At 33.6% G+C, this 17,678-nt stretch overlaps 1 protein-coding gene and 1 long non-coding RNA gene across 4 annotated transcripts in view; one reads left to right on the top strand and one right to left on the bottom strand.

Annotated features, from left to right (window-relative positions):
* LOC101901654 (transmembrane protein 132B) overlaps positions 1 to 17,678 on the top strand; it is a 261,310-nt gene that overhangs the window by 207,974 nt on the left and 35,658 nt on the right. The gene's annotated exons all lie outside the window — the stretch shown is intronic.
* On the bottom strand, positions 1,789 to 3,215 carry LOC131802615 (uncharacterized). The gene is made up of 2 exons (XR_009342292.1): positions 2,152 to 3,215; positions 1,789 to 2,094 (listed from the first exon to the last, which is right to left on the bottom strand). It is a non-coding gene; the product is annotated as an uncharacterized LOC131802615 (long non-coding RNA).

Below are 17,678 nucleotides of genomic sequence, written 5' to 3'. Positions count from 1 at the left end.
AAATGTTCGTCTTACCCCGAGTTAGGTTTTTTTTTGGAAGAAAAAATGACCATGCCGACTTTTATTTTTAAATTGGTGTAGAATTGTTGAGAATTGAGAATTTATATTGAAAATTTTGATAAAATCGCGGAATTTTGCATATTTTCTATACAAGCGGTTATATGGTAATTATGTCAAATATTTCAATTTTGATTAGAAAATGTCATCTCAAAGCATCAAAAGATTCAAAATCTTAACGAGCTTTTAAATTGCAGCTATGCCTAATGAGGAGCCAATAGTTAACAGTTATTGCCGGTATAGATTTCACAACACCGAAAACTTTAAATGCCAAACACGTAAAAAAAAGTAAGTTTGGCCGGGCCGAACTTTGAATACCCTCCACCATTCGGAAAGAATTTGGCAATTCTCAAAAAAATAAAATCCGTTAAAAATTATATTAAAATCTTAAAAATACCGAATGTAGCCGTTATATTAGGGTCTATACGACGATGTGGACTTGCATAGGCAACTTTTGTCTTAAGCCATTACAATATTCTAATGCTAAACTTAAAAAAATCGGTGAATAATGTAGCTAAAATCATCAAAATACCGAATATAGGTACCGTTATATGGGGGCTATACCAAAACGTGGACCTGCACAGACAATTTTCTGTCATAGGCTGTAGTATCCATTACGAACTTCAAATATTAAATTTGAAACATTTCCAATGAATAATCTCGCTTAAATCACCAAAATACCGATAATAGGGAGGTACCATTATATGGAGGCTATACCAAAACGTGGACCTACATGGCCCATTTTCAATACCAAAAAGGAATAATATATATTTGAGTAAAATTTAATCAAACTACTTCATTTCGTTCGGAAGCTATAGTGGTTTCCGCAGACAGACGGACATCGCTAAATCGACGTAGAATTTTATGCTGATAGAGAATATATACTTTGTGCTATCTAAAATGTATATTTCGAAGTATTACAATCAGAATGGCAAACTTAATATGCCCTCCATACTATGGTGGAGGGTATAATTACAGTTTATTCGGTAGAAATTATAAAAGTTCATATTGTATAAAAGTTCATAGATTAACCTAAATATTGCGCCTCAATTGCAAGTTATTGGACATAGGATTTAACCTTGATCTAGAATACTTGAGGTTAACAAAAATTGCTTCTGATTTGGAAAATGTTGTTGCTAATAATTGAGTCTTGAAAATGTAATTAAAAACGCTGATATAATGAATATAAAGAGGTACTGGTGAATAGCAAATAAATCACGCTTGTTACAATTAGAGGCAATTGTGAATGCAGGGAACCAAGCAATTGGAATTCAACAGCGTCCAATACTTGGGGACTGGAGACTGAGGAGGAACTGTTTGAAGGGTTTGAAATTAGTGAAGACCGAGAAAACCACAATCACAGCACACTGACGTCTGGAATTAGAAGAAATAAGTGAATTTCAGTGAACCCATTTATGTTAATAACTTGAAGCATAGCTTTTATATTTAAGTATTAAAAATGAATTTTACTTTTTATAAGATAACTAGCTGGCCCAGTCCGCGTTGCCTTTTAATGCATAGTTTTTTAAGCATAATCAGGCATGTCACAGATTCCGATCGGAATGATTTCAATTCCGTAATTGCATTTCGATCGCTTTTTGTTTTAGCTTCTCTAGATTCCGATCGATTTTATGAATTCCGAAAACGGGAACGAATCGCTTTTCTTAGTTGAAATATGGCAATATTGCTATAATCAAAACAAAACCAACGTAAAAGAGAATCGGGAAAAAATATGTTGCATTTTAAAGTAATCTTATTTCTTTAAATCCCAGTGAAAAACACAATATTTGTTTAAAAAATGCCGGGAGTTTCTATTGTTTCTGTGATTGAGGCTTACTTTCCAGTCTGCCCACGTCCTTTTTCCAGCCATTGCAATCCTTGGTGGGTGGTCCTGAAGAATTCAGTTTTTCGGTAAGTTGTGACCAATATGCTTCAGCAACAACTCTATCACCTTTCACATATCCTATGGCTATGTCCTGGTGGCTCTCCATAAAATCTATAAAAAAAATTTCCTGCTCCGAACTTCTGTGTTTTCCCCTAAATGACCAAATAATTAATTAACATTTCCAAATTTATACATTTTAAAATTCTTACATCTTGTATGCTTTGACAACTTTTGGTTTGTTTTTCTTTTTTCTACTTTTGCTTTAGTATATCATTCGTAGTGCCAGATTGTAAAATTCCTTCAAATTATTAAAAAAAAGGGTGGTTGTTTTAAAGAAAAAACATGTGGCAACACTTTGTTAAAAAGTGGTTTCATTTATTGCTAAATATCTATTTGTAACTAAAAATTACAAATTTTTGAAATAAAAAGCCCAAAAATGTGAATTTTAATGTGAATTTATTATTAAAAGCAAGATTTTTATTACTTTAAAGCAATTTCAGAATATTTAAAAGTGACAAGTTCTCAAATAAAAGCAATTCCACTTTCAAAATCAAAAGTGGTTCCATTCCGAAAAAAAATTCGTTTTTCGTTTTCTGGAGAAGCTAAATACGGAATTAATTCCACTTCCGAACGGAATTAATTTCTGTGACATGCCTGAATAATTCACAAATCGTGCTCACATAAGTGATGATAACTCGATTAAATAGAAATAAATACGTATTTCAAAAAACCTGATCCTATTTTTCAGTAAGAGGTTTTAGTTTGATAGTTAAAAACCTAAATAATATAGCATATATATTAAAAAGTATACATTAACTGTTTATAATAGGCCCATGTAAGATGGTTCTCTACCCCTAAAATAGCCTAAACACACATTTTATGTGAAATCGATTCTAAAATATAATCAACACCCTCGAAAAAGGTAAAATCAGGAGGTACTTTTATATGCGCGCTACTCCGAAACATTGACATTGAAACATTTCCGCGAAGAGGTCTTTCAGGAAGTAACTGAGTCATGGTCCTATACTTATAATTAATTGAAAGAATTTGTTCTTCTTTTTAAAATCTCAAATTACCACCATTTGAGGAATTTGAAAGGGGATATATAACAATGTAGACCAACCTGATACATATTTTCTACAAATGATTCCTCATGTAACCCCTAGGACTGTATCAAATTTAAAACTTTATCGTAACCTTTGCGGAATATAGGGCAATTATTTGCGGTCCTTTGTGTATGGTTAAGCTATATCAAATGGGATTTTAATTTATCAACCGAAAAATTTCCTAACCCCAAGATTATCTGATTCGGTTTTTTTTTTTTTCAATAATAATAACAATTTTTTTCAGTTCCGCGATTTTTCTCAAAATTTTCTTTCATGACAACGTTTCCACTGTAATTACAAATAACCAAAAGAAAATGGGGTCAAATCGGCCCAGCCGTTCTCAGCTGATGTGTTACTATACTCTTTCAAGTTTTTTACATATAAATTTAAAGAAGTAGAAGTAGTACCTAGGGTTGGAGGGAGAGAGTCAAGATTACGTTGTATACAAACTGTGGAACAGATATCTTCATGAATTTGGCAAATATAAGGCTTTTAGATAAATGGAAAAAATCGGCGCAAAATTGGGCGTGGTCACTTTTTCTTTGCATAAAAACCTAAATCGGGGTGGGACGAACTTTAAAAAAAAAACCAAATAGTTCCAGCCGATCTCAACTGATTCAATTACCAACGAACAACAATTAGTTTATATATAGATTAAAAAGTAGGCGTGGTCAGTTCCTCAGCCCCCAAAATAAATACTTAGGATTGGAGGGAAAGTCAACAGTATGTCGTGTAATAGTTTTAAAACCGATATCTTCATTATATGACAGATACAAGGATTTTAGATAAATCGAAATAGTGGGCGTAAAAGTAGGCTTGGTCAATATTTTTTTCTGTAAAAACCTAACTTAGGGTATGACGAACGTTTGTACAAAAAAATATGCAAATCGCTTCAGCCATTCTCAACTGATTCCATTACCAACGAACAACAATTGATTTTTATATATATAGATTAATAATAAAATGAATTAAATTTTTAAAGATAGCATTATTGATGATCTCATATCTAACACGTTCATTTCAACATCATTGGGATTTGACTTGACGTAGGGGTTTGTGTTAACAATCGGCATTTCAATTTTGAAATATATGCAAATACTGTGTAATGCTGAAGAAATCGATGTTACTTTCCTACACATATCAGGGGTGTCATGCAATTGTCTCGCTCCTAATATACAACGAAATCTGTTCTTCAACACCCCAACTATATTTCTTGGTTTTGAATGTATTTTGTTGAATCTACACTCTTGTGAGCCTTCATCAGCTGATCTAAATGGCGTAATTAAATTTTTTTCCAGTGGATATCCTGCGTCACCTAAAACAACAAATCACTTCAAATCACTTGTATTTCAAACCAACGAGTCGTGAGCGGGTCCTTGATGGTGTAATGATATATAACTAATTCTTAATTTGTGATCACACACCAACAATAATACAGTGAGTAAAGCCATTTGCATTATTTATAAGTTATGCAACATACCACCGTTACATTAAGACTGTAGAAGCCTTTCCGGTTCAAGTATTTGAATCTCTCTTCTATTGTTGGCGCAATAATTTTTATGTGCGTTCAGCACCAGCGAAATCCAGCATTTTTCAAAAAATTTTCCTTAATTTCTTATTTCTCTTGTTCTGTAGTGGGAAAAGAGATCTAATTTTGACACAGCTTATTATGCAATACTTCTATGCACTCGTGGAACACACTGCTGACAGACGACTGTGATAAACTGACATTGAAATTGTTACCAGCACCCTTTTGATAACTTCCTTCGGCCAGTATTCGAATTGTTGCTGCTAGTTTTAGTATGTTTGGGACACTTGTAGATTTAACCCCGTTACTGGAGGTCTGGAGTGATTTGAGCCAGAACATATTTGAGTGCATCCTTACTAAGCCTGAAGTAACTAACAAATCTAGAGAACAAATATTTATTTTAGCATCTTTCCCACTTTACTTTTTACTTACTGGGAATCAGTCATGGGAAATATGTTAGTCCCTTTTTTATTTCACCGGGTAGCTCAAAAATTCTATAAATGTTTATTATTCCAGAACGCCCTGCTTTTTCAAATCTATAACAAAAAAAAAACGTAGTCGAAAATTGTACATAATACAAAAATTTTTAGTTCCGACAACGACTATGTCTACGACACTTGAACGCCTACGACAACGCCAACCATAAACCAATTTTCAAATTGACTTACTATAATGAAGTCCACATTTTTATTGTTTTGAATTATGAATTAAAGATATATAAAATAAAATAAGTTCACAATACGATGTTAAACTTCGATCTTTCCTACCCTTGAACCCACATTGTGCTTCATGTTGTGATGTTGCGAATACATACAAATAAACAAAGTGGCCGATACAGCGTCATGGGCTTCATATCAAAACGTGGACCTACTTCTTTTATGTGGCAATGACCCGTCCAATGAAAACTCAAAATGCAAAATTCTGCACTGCAATATGTGGTCTATACAAAATAGTAGAGCGGATTGGAAATTTTGTAAGAAAATCATTTATATCCTCCAGAATATTCTTTGAAACCTTCAGGATACCTTATATCGGGAGACTATGCGCAAATGTGAGTAAATACACTGTGCAACAGCTAATCTGGAGGTTGTGGAAATACTAAGTGGATAGTTTCCGGTTAGTGGATCAAAATCCCAAAAGAGATAATCATACACAGGGCCTCCAATATTTTGCTCTATACCTCGCAAAATTTGAGATAGAGCTATTAAATTAAGGTATCAGTTTACGCTGAACAAAACCTTCTATTACATTTGACGTACATTTTATGAAATTTGTTGTAGTTCTGAAGTCACTACGAAAGCCATGAGCAATGATAAGTGATGAAATTTAAAATTACTTTCACTGGTAATTCCTCTATAACTGCAATCATTTGTTTGACTAGCGGACTTGTGCAGATAATGAAAAAACTGTGTCCATATCAGAAAAATCCTTGGTTGGATACAGACTTTAGAATATCGTTCCCATTGACGCGCTCGATGAAACCTTATCCACCATGAAAAGCCTTTAAGTTCCACACACTCCAGGTTAGGTTATGGGTCAAACAATTCGCCGCGTGCCCTGATGGGTATACACTTAAGCCATTATAGGACTGTTGTGCGCTCTAGACTAAAAGTATTTGAAAGAATACGGGCAGTTTACAGTATAAAGTTTCGTCATCCTATGTTGTACAGATGAGCTTGTAGTCCCAGGTGCCCGGTAAGGATGCCTGTTACCTCACTAATCTCCTTCCTACCTAATAATAAAAGGTTCTTCGTTTTTATCTCATTGGGGTCGGCCCATAGGATTTTTGTGGTTTTCCCTACACCCCCATTGTCTAATAGGGATATGTGTGTTTATTGTTGCTAATTCGAGCGAGCGATTTCGCTATCTCGTTACCTGTAACTCCCGCATGACCTGGTACCTGGTGATCGGTCAAGCTGAAAGAGATTACGGTATTTGGTTCTGTATAACAATAGTTACCAGTCGGCATTTGCGCTAGGGATCCGCCGATTCACGAGTCTCTGGTAGGAATTAATGTTTCATATGGGGCAGCTACAATTGTTTCAGATATACGGTCCGATACAAAGTTTTCTATTGGTTCTCCTGTTGTTACCTGTAAATTTTTTGATAGTATGTAACGTGACCTTTACTTATCCACTTGTTCGTTGTCCAAAGCGCGCGACGGCCGCTTCATACCGTATTGGGCGCACTAATAAAATTGTCTCTAATGCCCTAGTTGGCTCATTGCGCCGCAAATGCTTAAGGAGCACATTCGTTGGACTTTCTGTAATATTTTGGTGTTATATTTTTTATCCATAGATGTAATTACGCATTTGAATAGCCAGTGTGTCATATATGGATTGAAACCCCTTTTGCACGTTGCCCAACATTTATGAGCTTTGTTTGCTCTGTCTTGGATGTGGTCTCTCCACTTAAGTTTTTTCCGGTCTAACGTTAAGACCTCTCGGTCCAGTCGTTTGCAAGTTTCGGAGCCGATTCGGCCCTTCTACACAGCAAGTTGGGGTTCTTTCCCCTCAGAAGTATTATAACGTGGTCTGCATATCAGACTGGTTTAAATCCTTCGATGGTTAAAGTCCTTAAAAGAATGTTTATAGTAGTAACCCACATATATATATTTTTTTATTAAGCGATTTTTTTTTAACTGAGCAATATTTTAGAATCTAATTTATGGTTTGTAAAAATTAAAAAGTGTTTTTATGAAATATATAACGATGTTTGGTTTTCAGGTGTTTTTGGTGCTTAAAATGACTTTATTCTGCTATTCAACTACCTTCTTCATTTTAAAATTTACTTTAAGTGATTTAATCGACCCTATTACGGTTGTCGTAGTCGTCGCAAAATGAAATCAAGGCGACAATAACGGTATTAGGGTTGTCGTTTTTTTGTCGATAGCGATGAATGATTGCTATTCGGCCCTATTACTGTTGTCGTCGGCGTCGCAAAATGAAGTCGAGGCGACAATAATGATATTAGGGGTTTCGTTTTTTGTCGATAGCGACAAATGATTGCTATTATCATTGTCGATATAACAGTCGACGTGAAGTCGATTTTTGAAAATATCTGTCGCCGTGAAAAATTGTGACGACATTGTATTTTTTTAGTCGACCATGAAAATAACAACAGCAAAACAATTTGAAATGTTGGTTTCCGAGTTGGAAAAAACATATGTTTGGCAAAAGGGTTTACCAAAGATCACGTTTTGCTAATTTTAAATCAGATTGGGAATCCATTGCTACAAAATTAAATGTAAACGGGCCTCTGATTAGAGACTCCGATGGCTGGCAAAAAGTATGTTAAAATTAAAATTATTTTTTGTATGTTTTTATTAGTTAGTTTTCTAAAATGCTATTAAGTTCGGAAAGATTTAAAAAAAGATAAAAAAAACTGGAGGTGGCATTTTTAAGCAAATGCCCTTGTCGCGAATGTAATGCAGCTTCAAAAGTTACTGAACCAACCAGAAATAGAAAATACTGAAAAATAAGTGTAACAGACGTTATAGTTCATGAAAATGAGTAAATGGACAATGCCGATGACAAGACTGATGTAACTACTATTGACGCTTCTCGATCGCCCAGAAAAAAAAAAAAAACAATGGTAAAAGGTCATCTAGGAAAGAAGAAACTATTGAACTATTACATTCTCCTCTTCATCCTCACTTGAACTTAAGATATGTAACGCATTTATGATATTCATTTTTTCACTTTATTTTTTATTTTTTCCGAAAGAGACGAAACTAGAATTCAAGATGCAAAGTATTTTTTTTTTTGTCCATAACAAGGAGTGTTGCCAACGTTTTTTTAATTGTTGCCAACTTTTATTTTAAACTGTCGATGTCGCTTCTATGCATTACGGTAATACCATTTTTCAAACGAACCGACGCACAGTGGGGTGAAATGCCCAAAAATGGAGATTAATTCAGGAAAGCATTCTATCGCTCTGAAATTTTGCTCAGATATTCATATTATCTGTAATATATTTGGCATTAAAAATGGGACATATCGGCCCACGTTTCGGTAAGGCCCCCATATAGCATTACAATTTCAAACGCAATCATGAGTATCTTGTAAAGGTCTGCACAAGACGAATTGTATGAATTATGCTTTTTTGACACACTGACTTTGTCTATTCAATCATGTGCTATATATTTGATAGACAATGACAACCAACAACATCCCCCATTTTGATTCATGTGTGCCATTGTCTAAGGTTCGATCGTGACATGGCTGACTCGAATATTTGCATGGTGTTCTCCATAAATGCAGGGTGTCAACGATGACATCGAACGGTGTCATCGTCAAATTGTGTGTCATTTGTGTACGTGTGCTTACATATTGAGAGAGTGTGTGTGTTACTTTCGGCGGTGAGGGAGTGTTTTTGTGTGTGCTGTAATTTTGAAGTAACAAACACGGCGTACATAAAAGTGAGTACGAAATCAATAATTAAAAAATATTATTTATGACGTAGTTGAGGGCAGAGATATTAAGAAAATTTATCAGTTTTTTAATAAGGATTGACATTTTGAATTGTTTCGTTAATAACCGAAATGTAAAAATGTTGTGTGGACCAACTATAAGTATCTGAAATATGTTATTATTCGCCAAGAAATACTTTATTATAAAAAATGTATTTTTTCACATATCGGAAAAACAGGTAGCGATTGCGCTTTGCCTTCATTACGTGTGTGTCTTTTTCGTTGGCAATTGTTTCATTATTGTTGTAATTTTTGCGGTAGAACATGTTTGTATGACACATTATTCAACATCCCCTTTTATTGGTCATTACATGTTATGACGATGGGTTTGAGTCTGACCGACATGACGAGACATCGAGCATTTGGTTGGATGTCACGTACTGTTATGCGTTTGATCAAACAGGGCACAACAAGACGAGCGTTTTCTCTCCATGGCATAAATAGAGAAATATGTCACACTTGCAGCCCTTTAGTATCTTGGCATTTTAAGTTCTGAGCGGAAAAAATCACTCCCTGCTAAATTTTGTGAAGATAAATGCACTATTAAGTATTGACCGTATATAACGGCACTTCCAAATTTTATGTATTTTGGGAATTTCTCCCTGCAAAATATGTAATGGTACTTCCTAATATTAGGTATTTTGAGGGTTTCAGACAGAGCTTTTTACAAACTTATTATTTGGTATTTTGTTTCCCAATGGATGGATGGAAATATTACAAAAATTGGCTATATAAATCCAAAATTTGAGTTAAGCCAGAAAAAATAATTTATCCTTTGTAAAACCTTCTAAATCTGAAGACAAAACTACTACATATTTTTATGAGGAAAGAAATAATTATAAAAAATATATATACAAAATTGGCTGGCAATAATCAAGCCTTCCTATCTGAAATAGACTAAAACCTTATAATATATTTAGAAAAAAATATATATGTAACTGACATTTAAAAAATCATCCTCCCTTACATCTCTCTTATTGTCTTAAATTGGATCATCAGTCAAATTTGAGGGTGAAATAAGTAACCTCACCACTGATTTTTTAAAGAGACTAAAATGCTTTTATGTATATTTTTATATAAGTTTAGAATTCCAGTTAATTACAGGATAAAAACCCAAGAGAAACTTCTTTAGAAAGACCAAAAAAACAAATAAAACAGAGAAAAAGATCAAAGTATATTCACCGCAAAATCAGTTGACTATTTTTCCCATTTTTTAAATTAAACAAAAAGGCCACGAGTTTTTTGTTGATTATGAAAGATGACATTCTATACTAAAATACAAAATTAAAATTTTAAGACCTTCTCGATATTATTTTTTTTTAAACTCCACATACTTTTCAGATATGGCGAAAATATGGTAATATTTGAATTAATTTTTAAAATATTTTTACATCATTATTTTTAAAACTTCTTTATTCTAAAACACTGATACTACCTGTATTCGATGTTTCAATTTTAAAATAATAACTTTTAATGAAAAAAAACTAAATTATTGCACTTCAAAAAAACCAAAGACAAATTGTTTCCTTCTTCTTGCGAAAAAGTGAAATATTTCTTGACTTTGCCACTGTGTAATTAAAAAAACTAAACAACGTATGACTTTGAAATTTTCGATACTGGAGTAGAATTTAGTGTTCTAAAGTAGTTTAAAAAAATTATTCCAAAAGACGAATTTCATTTTTCAATTAATCTCCGTGTTTTGTGATTTCACCCCTCTGTGCGACGGCGGGGGCGACTTGCACATAAAGTAGACGACGACTATAGAAACGACAACCGTAATTGGGCCGATTATCATTGTAGATGCAACAGTCGACGTGATGTTTTTCTTAGAGAATCGACCCCATTACCGTTGTCGCCTTGGTCGCAAAATTAGGTCGAAGCGACAATAACGGTATTAGGGTTTTCATTTTTTATCGATAGCGATGAATGATTGCTATTATCATTGTCGATACAACAGTCAGCGTGAAGTCAGTTTTAGAGAATATCTGTCGCCGTAAAAAATTGTGACGACATTGAATTTTTTAGTCGATGTTGATATTTTAATAATTTTTTATTTTATATTTGACCATCCACTTACTCGATATAGACAATAAAGGTATCGTTTCTCTTATGAAAATACCTATCCAACAAGTGGTCACATGACCACCTAAGGTCGGCGACTTACTACAACTGTTAAATTTAGAAAACTTAAGTTCGCGCAGCCGGTTGAAAATACCCATAGAAGAATATATCTGGTCCCAGAAAAGGTATTGGCACAAATTGTAGCATTTTGGAAGGGAAGTCAGCTACAATTTGGCATCAAATTTGTCGATAAAAAATTCGGGTCTAAAAAATCGATAATTTGACTATAACTTCCGAACCGCTTAAAATAAACGCAATCAAGTATAGATAGTTATTTTCATATTGTATTGGGTAAGCGGATCCGGGTCTTGAAAACGGAATTTGGGATCATAAATCTGGGGTCCCGGGTTCATCTCCCAAGAAAATATATACAAATAGTAAAAATAACTGCCACTGGGAAAAAATCATAAAAAAATAGAAGAGCTTGGCGAAATTTCTATTAACACATGCTGAAAGCAGTCCTTGTTAATTCTGAAGTATTTTAAAAATCTAAAAAAACATTAAGCACATATTTTAATTAAAACGTATACTTACTTGGACTCAGGCAATTCAAATATGTTAGTTTGCTGCCTTAGCACTCACCGCTACGAACATTTTTTTTGTCAACAGTAAGGAAGTTTTGCCAACTTTTTTTAAATTGTCGATGTTCCTTCTATGTCTTACCTTAATACCATTTTTGAATCGAGGCGATGGCGACTTGCGTAGACGACTATAGAAACGACAACCTAACTGGACCGAATAACTCCCCAAAAGACTAAACATCATATTAGAATTAAAACAAAAACACTTCAAATGTACGTTCGAAAATAGTAAGTCAAAATAAAACAAGTTAAAAAGCAGTAAGTTCGGCCGGGCCGAACTTTTAATACCCTCCACCATTTGCAACGAATTTGGAAATTTTCAAAAAATAAAATCCTTAAAAAATTCTGTTAAAATTTTAAAAATACCGAATATAGCCGTTATTTTGGGGTCTATACGACGTGGACATACATAGGCATTGTTTGTCATAAGCCATTACCATATTCAAATTCGAAACTTGAAATAAACGGTGAATAATGTAGCTAAAATCATCAAAATACCGAATATAGGGAGGTACCGTTATATGGGGGCTATATGAAGACCTGGACCCGCACAGACAATTTTCTGTCACAGACTGTAGATCCCATAACGAACTTCAAATACCAATTTTAAAACAATTCCGGTGAATAATGTCGCTAAAATCATCAAAATACCGAATATAGGGAGGTACCCTTATATGGGGGCTATATGAAGACGTGGACCTGCACAGACAATTTTCTGTCATAGGGTGTAGTATCCATTTTGAACTTCAAATACCAAATTTGAAACAATTCCTGTGAATAATGTCGCTAAAATCATCAAAATACCGAATATCGGGAGGTACCGTTATATGGGGGCTACACGAAGACGTGGACCTACATGGCCCATTTACGAACTTAACCTGCCTACTGGAAAAATAAACATGTGTGCAAAATTTAGCCACCTATCTCAATTCATTCGAAAGATAGCGTGATTACAACAGACAGACAGACGGACAGACAGACAGACAGACAGACGGACATCGCTAAATCGACTTAGAATTTTACGCTGATCAAGAATATATATACTTTGTTGGGTCTGATATGAGTATTTCGAGGAGTTACAAACTGAATGACAAAGTTAATATACCCTCCATAGTATGGTGGAGGGTATAAAAATATGCAAAATAAAACATTACTATTGTACATTCCAAAAGTCAAAATGAAAAAATTCACATTTTTACGCAATTTTTTTTTTTTGGAATTTATCCTTTTCTGCGAAGAGACAATTCCTAATTTGTCTGAATCGTTAAAATCAGATCAGCGGTTCTTGAGTTATAAGCGTAGTAACTAACACAACCTATTATATATATATGTAGCATTTTAAGACAAGTAAGCAAAGGCTACAGTCGAGCGGGGCCGACCGTTGAATACCCTACAACACTATAATAAACGATACAGTTTATATAGGCGAGATATGTACTCGGAAGACCTGCCGACAATTTTGCAGTTTTTTGGTCCAATTCAACCCCTAAATATATGGCGATCATCTCCAAAAAAAGAGTAGGCTTCTATTCTGACCCTCATCTTATCCCCATGCAAAATTTCGTAAGGATCGGGCCATAAATGCGATCTGTATATGATATCCTGATATCCTAACTACTTAGTTTTGTTAGCTGTAGAAATATTACCAAATGTTTAATTCAAAATGAAAATATGCCAAAAATATGACAAAATTGAAAAAATATGAGAAAATTTTACAAATTCAATATTTTCATCTTTAGAGAGATAATTTTATGCGATTTTTTAGGCGTGTTTTCTTTCCTGCCAAGAGGCCATTCTGAATTAATGAGAACTGTCGAAATCAGTTCAGCCGTTCTCGACATATAAGAGATTTTTCAAGCATATCTTCTTTGATAGACATAAATATCGCACATATTTTGCTATATATCCGATTTGTTGGATGTTAACATCAATGTAAAGGTCAGAAGTAACGTTGTGATGGCTTTGTGATTTCGCCGAGATTTAAAATATTCGCGGTTTAATAAAAAATTTTGAATTTTTTCAACACAAAAGTTATGGTCTATTTTACCCGCTAAATATTATCCGATGACCACCCAAATTGGTAGGCTTCTTCCCCGCCCTAAACTCTAGCTATATGCGAAATTCCGCGTCGATTGGTCTATAATTGCGACCTGTATAGCTACTGCAAAATCCGACATTTTTTCAGTATTTGGTCCATTTCAACCCCTAAACATTTGACGATCATCTCTAAAAGAAATAGGGTTCTATTCTGGTCCAAGCCCCACCTACATTCTAAATTTTGTGAAGATCGGGCCATAATTGCGACCTGTAGAGTGATTTCAAATTAACATGGACAGACGGACAGACGGACAGACGGACGGACGGACATACATAGCTAGATCGACTCAGTTCGGCGAGCTAGGAAGATCCATATATACTTTCCTATGTGGGAAACCAATATTTCGAGGTGTTACATAAATTCTGGCCCAATCAAACTTATAATACCCCCAACACATAGTGTTGTAGGGTATAATTAAATGAAACCTTTTGCAATTCAAATGAAACTTTTTGCAGTGGAATTGAAACATTTTGCAGTGGAAATGAAACCTTTTGCAGTGGAAATGAAACGTTTTGCAGCGGGAATGAAACCTTTTGCAACCGAAATGAAACTTTTTGCAAATCTAATGAAACTTTTTTAGAAGGAAAAATAACAAAACATTTTTATTTTTTGTAGGTTTAAAATTAAATCAACTAATTATAACTAATATATAGTTAAAAAGGAATTTTTATTGATTATTAATATCTATGTTTTTATAAAATTTTTTCTTAAAGCACGATTGTAGATGCAAAAAGATTGAAAAAAGTTTTTCAATGTATTTTTTTCAAAGGACCCGAATTAGGTACCTTTTTATAATCTCCTCCATGGAAAGGAGGATATATTAAATTTGTCATTCGGCTTGTAACACCTCTAAATATTCGTCGTAGACCCCATAAAGTATATACAATCATGATCATAGTTGATTTAATGATTTCCACTTATCTGTCTATTGAAATCACGACTGCTCTATCTCCATAATCAATAAAGCTGCGAAGCGAGAATCCTTTATTAGGTAGGATTAATAGTATACTACAACTATAAAAAATTGTGGTAAAGCTTAATTTCACATTTCAGTCCTTGCCGTACCTATAAAGGCCAAAATATGGTTGAATTTCTCTTTTTAGCGTTAAGCATTTAGAATTTAATAATATGGAAGCATTTTATATCAAATCAATAAAGAACCATTTGTTATTACAATAATTGAAATTTAAGAAATTATATAAATTATAAAATAAATAAAATTTATAACCAATAAAAAATCCTCTTTGTCAATAAATTAGTTAAAATTAATTGATTTAATTTAAAAAATACTAAAAATAAAAATGTTTTGTTATTTTTCCTTCTATAAATTTAAAAGTTTCATTTGATTTGCAAAAAGTTTCATTTCGGTTGCAAAAGGTTTCATTTCCACTGCAAAAGGTTTCAATTCCACTGCAAAAGGTTTCATTTCCGCTGCAAAAAGTTTCATTTGAATTGCAAAAGGTTTCATTTAATCTAAAAATGCTATATATAGATACTAGTTGGTCAGGTCCGCGTTGCCGGCCCGTAGTTTTTGTCTATTATGCATATATGTTAAAGCATAATTATTCACAGATATGACTGATATAAGAGTTCACGTACTGGTCGATTAAAAGTGTAAATACCTGTACCCATATTTAAGCCGTGGACTTCAAATGTGTGGATGTGCTATACAAATCTATTAAAAAAAAGTATAATAATTTCTAGTATGGTAAAAATCATAGCAAAATTTTTCAGTCAAATGAGCAGTAATTTGAAATTTACTGTATTTTGTACACCTCATAATTGAGGGCTGATAGATTTAAGAATAGCCTTAGATTGTTCATTAGAGTCCTCATAAGTCCCCCTAACCATGTCGGTCTGTTTGTCCGCCAAAAAGTGGACTTGAGGGGGTACCATTACATGGAGAAAATTCTAAAATTTGTAGATATGTTGAAATTTTTGTGTGAGATTTTCACCCCCCAAATACACATTTTTAGCCAAATCCTTTGAAATTTGGTAAAATCAGGAGGTACCTTTATATGGGCACTACTCCAAAACATCGACCTACATTGAAAACTTGCTTCTACCCCTTATAATCCAATATGACAAATAGAGGCCAGATCAAAAATAAAGCAGAGCAACATAGCATATCAAACGGAAAAAAAAATCGCGTGATTTAAATAAGTAAAAATAGTTTTATCCACCTCATAATTAAGGGCAGAATGATTTCAGAATAGTCAAATATAATTACAATTTTACACCCATTACCGAAAAATAGGAATTAATTTTATTTGTCATTTAAATTGTAAGTTGGCGACCCCATAAAGCTCATATTTTTTATCATAGTATAATTCAATGACGATTTAACAAATATTCGGTCCCGTGCTACTTTCTTATATTTGTACTTTGCTCATGTTTTCACAATTTATTTCATATAGATGTACAACCCAAATCTACGTTAAAACCAATATTATCTTTGGGGTTACAAATTCAATAGAATACAAAATTTTCTTTTCTGACCACACATTAGATGTGAAAGTGGACTTGGGGATACTTCAATATGGGGACTTTACTTAAATAAATTCCTATGTGGTTTAAATCACACGATGGTTATATAAATATGAAATCGGGTTGTACCCTTATCCGTGAGTTATGATCGATATCATGACCTGCAAAAGCGATTTAAGGTATCTTTGAATGTGTGGGAAGAATTTCTGGAAGGATAGAAATCCTTTTCTTACTAAAAGTCTCATTCGCTCTACTATTTTGCACCCTTTATATTTAGTATTTTACTGATTGTACTCCCAAAGAATTTTGCATTTTGAGCTCCCATTGGACGGATTATTGTCAAATGAAAGAAGTAAGACCACACTTTGAAATGAGCCCCATTAGGCTTTTTCGGTCAATTTTGTTTGTTTAAATGTGTTCGCATCTTCCAGCTGAACCACGATATAGGCCCTGCAGTTGAACGGTAGATGTCAGTTAACATCCTATTTCGCGCTTATTAAATTGTTTTGGTGGAAAATTGTATTTAGTGAAAAATTATTCTTTATTTTGTTCGCAAAAAATCCACTGAATTCAATATTCAATTCAATACAAATTGAAAAAAAATGACAAAAGAAGAATAACAAATTCAAATTTTCCACCACATAATTCGGTACTACACTTCCATGTAACCTGCCAGCAATTTCAGTTCTCAAGAAATCAAGTCAATTAAATAAATTGGTATTAATATTCGAATTCAAAATATTCGAAACATTAGAAAAAAGTATGTCAAAATGGAAAAAAAATCATGCAAAACAAACATTACTATTGTACATTTCAAAAGTCAAAATGAAAATGTTAATATATCACAATAATATTTTTTCATAGTATGACGGGTTTATTTTGAAGATGAATTATTCACAGAGAATCAGTAGGTCAATGGGTGGTGATCACTCCTCACTAAAAATTTTGTACTATACAGGGTGAGATGAAAAAACTGCAACCAACTTCCGACTGCTGCTATTTCTAAGCCACTCGTCCGACAACTGTTAAAATTATTCCAGTGACAGCTCATTATATTGTTTACAAGCGTTCCAGAAAAAAGTTTTTCGTAATGGAATTCAAGCGTGATATTTGGCTGAAAACAGCAAGTGGCTATCGTTAGAGCATTCTAGCATTTAAATGTGAATAAATCTTTTGTGTGTCGTACCATCGCTCGTTATTATGATACTGGTAGCGTAGCCCGACGTCAAGGAAGTGGACGGAAGAAAACAGCAACATCAGCAGAATTAGTTCGAAAAGTGAAGAAGCGACTTGATCGAAACAGCGGCCGAAAAATGGCTCTTGAGCTGAACATATCGCAATATT

The sequence above is a fragment of the Musca domestica genome, unplaced genomic scaffold (genome assembly GCF_030504385.1).
Source record: "Musca domestica strain aabys unplaced genomic scaffold, Musca_domestica.polishedcontigs.V.1.1 22, whole genome shotgun sequence".
NCBI lineage: Eukaryota > Metazoa > Arthropoda > Insecta > Diptera > Muscidae > Musca > Musca domestica.
This window is presented reverse-complemented; position numbering and strand designations above follow the sequence as displayed.